Genomic DNA, 7,429 nt, shown 5'->3' with positions numbered 1-7,429 from the left:
CAACATGCAAGATGATGATGATGAAGAAGAAGCTCCTCCATCCAACAAGAAGAGGCTGTCAAGAGTTAGAGCAAGAGTGGACAGAGATCATCCGTTGAATCAAATATACAGTGACATAAAAAATGGGAGAATCATTCACTCTAAATCTCGTTCAGCTAACTTTTGTGAGCATTATTCTTTAATCTCCAACATTGAACCTTTGAAGGTTGAAGAAGCCCTTGAAGACCCAGATTGGGTGAATGCCATGCACGAAGATCTACACAACTTCGAGAGGAACGAAGTGTGGACACTTGTTGAAAAGCCCGAAGGTGAGCAGAATATCATTGGTACAAGATGGGTGTTTTGGAACAAGCAAGATGAGCATTGACAAGTTGTACGCAACAAGCCGCGTCTTGTATCCCAAGGATACACACAAGTCGAAGGTATGGACTACGATGAGACTTATGCACGTGTCGCTAGACTTGCAGCCATTCGCATTCTTCTCCCTTATGCCAATCACCATGATATTACTCTTTACCAAATGGACATAAAAAGTACCTTTCTCAATGGAGAAATTGAGGAGGAAGTTTATGTTAAACAACCTCCCGGCTTTGTGAAACCTAAGGAACCTAATCATGTTTACAAACTTCGAAAAACTTTATATGGTCTTAAACAAGCCCCTAGAGCTTGGTACTAATTCCTAACGAAGTTTACCATTGAAAATGGTTTTGAGATTGGTAAAATTGATGCAAACTTATTCACTAAAAGAGTTAATGGAGAACTACTTGTCTGTCAAATCTATGTGGATGATATTATCTTTGGTTCTACTAACCCACATTTTAGTGAAAAGTTTGGAAAGTTGATATGAGAGAAGTATGAGATGTCCATGATGTGTGAAGTGAAATTCTTCCTTGGATTGCAAATCGAACAATCGAGAGAAGGTACATTTGTCTCTCAAACCAAGCACACGAAGTACTTGATGAGGAAGTTCAACATGCAAGAATGCAAAGGTATGAGAATCCCCATGCCTACTAGTGGACATATTGACCTCACTAAGGAGGACAAACCCGTTGATCAAAAGGTTTATCGATCAATGATTGGTTCATTGTTATATCTATGTGCCTCCCGTCCTGACATCATGTTGAGTGTTTGCATGTGTGTCTGATACCAAGCGACACCAAAAGAGTGTCAACTATTGGGTGTGAAAAGGACAGTGAGATACCTCGTACATACACCAAACTTTGGCATATGGTATCCCAAGGGATCTTCTTTTAATCTTGTTGGCTATTCCGACTCGTACTATGCCGGAGACAAGGTTCACAGAAAATCCACCTCGGGTATATGTCAATTTCTTGGGAGATATCTTGTGTCTTGGTCATCCAAGAAACAAAACTCAGTATCCTTATCAACTGCCGAAGCTGAATACATTGCTGCTAGATCATGTTGTGCACAATTACATTGGATGAATCAAACTCTTAAGGATTATGGCATTCATGTTAGAAAAGTTCTAATGTTATGTGACAATGGAAGTGCTATTATGATTGCCTATAATCCTGTGCAACATTCTCGGACAAAACATATTCAAGTGCGACATCATTTCATTCGTGATCATGTAGCTAATGGAGATATAAATCTCAAGCATGTTCGTACTGACAAACAATTAGCTGATATCTTCACCAAACCACTTCATGAGAAAGTGTTCTGTCATTTGAGGAGTGAGTTGAACATCATTGATGCTTCAAACTTGAGCTAGACTCACTCGGATGCATGCAAGGGCATGAGCTTGACCAATTATTCCTTCATGCAATTGATATGACTATCTTATATCTTGGAAACTATGTTCCCTTGTATTGCATCTAATCTTTTGTAGGTACTTGGAAGAATACACTTCACAAGATTGCAATCAACTCACATCAAAAGCAATCTTGATATGGCCAAGTATCAACAACCCCTTCTTCGGAGATGAAGGAAAAAGACAACAAAATCATATCCTTGACTACCATTTAATGAAGTTATTCACTCATCTCATTTGGATATATTATGGTCTTCCTTGCAGGACTAACCATTGTAGGTGTAAAGTGAACCAAAATGACATGGATAGCTCCCAACTCAAGATGATCTTCGTCAACTTTGAGCATCCACAACAAGTTCACCTACATGCCACGTCATCAACATTGTTTGAAGGTATGTACTCATATCCTTGATAAATCTTTACACCAACCGATGAGGTAAAGCAACTCAAGTGAAATGGTAACCCTATTTCATGCTTAGCGATGGGTATGACCTATGATCAAGCAATCTTCCTTGGCTCCTCAAGTTAAATACTCTAATATAGGTGATCTAGTCACCACCCCACATCTAGATGGAGATTCTTGTATGGTTCACATTTTTCATTGCATATCTTCTTGGAACCATTCAACTCTCATCAACATGTACGTATATCTTAAAAATATATTTTGTTTTCTCTTATTTTCTCTTACAATTGTTACTTTTACAATTGGTATCTTATTTTCTTTTCTTTTAAGGTTAGAGAAAAATTATTGTTGTTTTTCAGCTAAGGAGTTGATTTTCTTTGCAACTCGGTTTCACCAATTTGGGAAACTCGGTCCAACCGATTTCTCCCAAGAGGCCCGAATCTCATTCTTGGTTCTACCGAATCACTTTGCCTTGGTGACTCCGATATTTTCATTGCCTTTGTCCTTCTTTTATTTTCTGGCCATTTGCCTTAGTTGGAGAAATATTATCAATGATCCCATGTTTCATTGCCTTCTATGTTTTTACTAAACATTTTATGAAACAAAATCAGTCTTAGCATTGTTTTCTATGGGGAGACAACTTCAACTCATTGATCCCATATACTATAAGAGGGAGAATTAACCAGGATTCCTATCATAGGAGGAGAAATTTCAAGGAACCCTTATCACAGAGAGAAGTATCAAGGATCCCTTTCTCTCAATGAGCCCTTACCCTCTCACCTTTTTGGCAATTAATGCCAAAGGGGGAGATTTTTCAAAGCTTCCAATGAACCTATTTATAGGGGAGAAATGTCACCAATAAGCTCACTTAAAGAGGGAGAAATATCTCTAAGGAGAGATATCTGTTCCTTAAGGAAGGTCTACCTAAGAGGAGATCTACCTATGGGGATATGTATCAAACCTTACATATTAAGGGGGATAGAGATAAATTGTTTCTGTTGTTTGTGTTAAGAGATTGAACTTGTCTTGCCCTACCTACTCCCAATATCTACATACTATGATTCACGAGGAGAGGTAATCCTACATATTCATTCTTAGGGGAAAAAGTTCTTATTTCGTTTTTGAGACATAGCTATCATCAAATCCTATTTGAAATATGTCTTCAATATCTTGGTACTATTGAAGCTCTTTACATCTTTACAATGGAGTACTCTTGTGTTTTCTAACATTTGTTTTCCCATTTGTACTACTACTACTAAGATGCTCAAGATCCTCAAGGTAAGTACATGCATCATATCCTTGTTCATGATGATCTCTTGTTTCTTGCACATATTGTTTGCAAGAGGGAGTCTTGAACATGGAAGTTCTACATTCACTTATGTTTGATGCATATAGCCAAGATCTATATGACTTGTCCTGTCCTTCTACTATGTGTGTGCCCATGCATTCCAAAGCAATTATCCTTTAAAAAAGTGATTACACACATTTAGGGGGAGCTTGTACTAATCATATATATTTCAAAGCTATCATATTCTATTGTGTGTCTTTATTTGAAGCTTTGATTCTATGTTATCACCAATTACCAAAAAGGGGGATATTGAAAGCACATATGCTCCCTTGGTGATTTTGATAATTCATGACAACATACATTGTCTCTTGGACCAACACTTTTACCTAGATATTTCATACTAGTCCATGGAGATGCTCTGGCTAAAGGATTATGTGGAGATTCCCCTTGATGCAAGAAAGTAATAGGATTGGCTCAAGCTTCAAGCTAGAAGACTCTTCATTTTCTATTTGTGAGAAATCACTTTTGAGTCCATAGGAAAGCCAATAGTATTAAAAGGGGATGAGGAATTAAAATGAACTGGTTGCTCAAGTGCTCAAAGTTAGCCACCAAAATACTCAATCATTTTTCCCACATAACCATTTTGTCCCATTCCACATACTAAAATTTTGAGCCTCGCACTTTCATATTCCGGACCCATCGAGTTTGAACTCACACAAAAACCCTAGCCACTTCCATCAAATCGGTGCAACAGAAAATGAAATCGTTGCTACCGAGTTTGGGTGACCAACTTTCTGTTGCCTCGATACACAAAATTGCAATTTCCGATGTTGAGTATCGGTGTCACCGAGTTTGCTCATCTGACCGTTAGTCATTTTTCGGTGCCACCGGGTTTCATATATCGGTCTCACTGAGATTCAAAAGTTCATACCTTTAGTGCTTGTCGGTACCACCGAGTTTCCCACTTCGGTGTCACCAAGTTTGCCACTTTGGGTGTAACAGTTGGATTTTGTGTGCTGCCTATATATACCCCTTCATCCACCTCTCATTCGTGGGAGAAGCACTCAGAACACACACTTCATATCCAGATCCATTTTCTGTGAGAGAGCCACCTACTAATGTATTGAGACCAAGATACTCCACTCAAATCAATTGAAACTTGATCTCTAGCCTCCCCAAACTGCATTTCACCAAATAAATCTCTCCTACCCATGCCTATTTTGTGAGAGAGTGATTTTGTGTTGAGGATACTATCTTTAGAAGCACAAGAGCAAGGAGTAAATAATTCTACCACATCTATTACCTTTTGGAGGGTGGTGCCTCCGAGATTGGTTAGGTGTCACTTGGGAGCCTCCTACTTTGTGTTGTGGTGTTGAACCAAGATGTTTGTAAGGGAAAGGAGATCGCCTACTTCATGAAGATCTACCATGAGTAAGGCTAGTCCTCCATGGACAGAAGCCATGGTGGAATAGACAAGGCCGCTTCTTCGTGGACCCTTCGCGGGTGGAGCCCTTTGTGGACTCTCGCAGCCATTACCCTTAGTGGGTTGATGTCTCCACTAACATGGACGTACGATAGAGCCACCTATCGGAACCATGCCAAAATTCACCGTGTCAACTTCTTCATGTTTGGTCTTCCTAAACTCTACCCTTTTACATATGCAAAGTCTTTACTTTTCCGCTGCCATGTATGTTGACTAGCATGTTTAGGGTGTACTATAATTGTTAGTATCGCTGAAATTATTCCCATCATCAAAGTTGGTAAGGCTAGGATTTTTATCTTGACAAGTAGTCTATTCACCCCCGTCTAGAAACACCTTCTTTCGATCCCTCACCTCTCCACGGGCTTCTAAGCGGTAGAACCACTCGGAGGAGCAATAGTACCTACTACTTGTAAATTGCGTTGCGATTTTCCCCGAAGAGGGAATGAGAAGTACCATAGTAGAGATAAGTATTTACATTAGTGAGAACCAAGGTTATTGAACCGATAAGAGAATCAACCAAACTCTTGTTGTCAAGACGTACACAAACAGAATCAAACGCTTGCACCCAACACAGGCAAGAGGGTTGTCAAGCCCCTTGAACTAATTACTTGCAAGGATTAAATACCGATAGATAGGTAATATAAATATAAAAGTAGATAACATAAAATAAATGGCAGAAATATTTTTGTGGTTTCAATAATATAATTTGGGTAGACACCGGGGGCATAGTTTTCGTTAGATGCTTCTCCTTGAAAAATAGCGTAGGGTGGGTAGATAAATTATTGTTGGGCAATTGACCAAAATAGCGCATAGTTGTGACATCTTATTCAAGGTGATGATCATGTATATAGGCATCACGTCCATCAACAAGTAGACTAACTCCTGCCTAGATCTACTACTATTACTCTACTCATCGACCACTATCCAGCATGCATCTAGAGTATTAAGTATGAAACAGATTGATGCATGGGGCATGATGACATGATGTAGATGAAGTAAACTCAGGCAATATGAATAAATCCCATCTTATTATCCTTAATGGAAGAAATACAAATACATGGCATGTCCCTTTTTGTCATTGGGATTGAGAACTGCAAGATTGAACCCATCACAACGCACCACTCCCGCTAAAGATAAATGAATCTAGTTAGCCAAACCAACCTGATAGACCACAGAGAAATATGAAGCTATAATAATCATGCATAACATAATCCAGAGAAGAATCAATTAATATTCATGAATAATGTGATCATAAACCCACAATTCATTGGATCCCAACAAACACACTGCAAATAAGATTACATCGAATAGATCACCGCAAGAATCGCGGTGAACTTTGAATTGAAGATCAAAGAGAGAGAAGAAGCCATCTAGGTACTAGCTGTGGACCCGTAGGTCTATGGTGGACTACTCACACAACATCATTGAGGCAACAAGGTCGATGTAGATGTCCTCCATGACCGATTCCCCCTCCGACAGGGCACATGAAAAGGTCTCGAGATGGCCTCCCATAGGAACAGAGACTTGTGGCAGCAAAAAAAGTATTTAGGGTGTCTCTTTGATGTTTTCCCAATATTTGAGAATTTATTGGGGTGGAATTAGGTCAGACGGAGCCATAAGGGGCCCACAAGGCAAGAGGGTGTGCCATGTTGACTTGCCAACTCCTCATGTGTCATCTGGTCTCCCTACTAAGCGTCGAGGTCTTATTTTGGTCCAAAAAAGCATCAAAAAGTTTTGTAGCATTTGGACTTCGTTTGGTAATGTTTTCCTAAAAAGCCAAAAACACGTAGCAAATAGCAACTAACACTTGGCACTAGGTTAATATGTAGTTACCAAAAATGATATAAAATAGCATATAAATGCATATAAAGCATCCAAGATTGATAATATAATTGCATGGAACAATAAAAAATTATAGATACGTTGGAGACGTATCAGAATCACCAAGCTTAGTTCCTACTCGTCCTCGAGTAGGTAAATGATAAAAACATAATTTGTGATGCGACATGCTACCCAACATATAATCTCTTTTAGATATGATCTTGATAAATGATGAACTAATTCATATCAACATAATAATATCCATAAACATAAACAACATAATCATTCGTATTCAAAATATACGATCCTTAAAGAATGTTATTTCGTACACATTTTATCATATTAGCATGGCATGAATCTGTCATCACACTACTAGGAAAAGGCTTGCTAATGGCGCACCTATTTTCGCTACTAATGGCGCACTATAAGTGCGCCACTAGCTTCACGCCATTAGATTTTTTTACTAATGATGCACCACAAGTGCGCCATTAGTATCTGGTATACTAATGGCGCACCAGGCAGTGCGCCATTAGTATTGCTCACGGTGCGCCACTAGTATCTGGTATACTAATGGCGCACCAAGTAGTGCACCATTAGTATAGATCCCGGTGCGCCATTAGTATATATCCCGGTGCGCCATTAGTATAGATCCTGGTGCACTAT

The sequence above is a fragment of the Hordeum vulgare genome, chromosome 5H (genome assembly GCF_904849725.1).
Source record: "Hordeum vulgare subsp. vulgare chromosome 5H, MorexV3_pseudomolecules_assembly, whole genome shotgun sequence".
Taxonomy (NCBI): Eukaryota; Viridiplantae; Streptophyta; class Magnoliopsida; order Poales; family Poaceae; genus Hordeum; species Hordeum vulgare.
Note: the sequence above shows the minus strand (reverse complement) of the source record.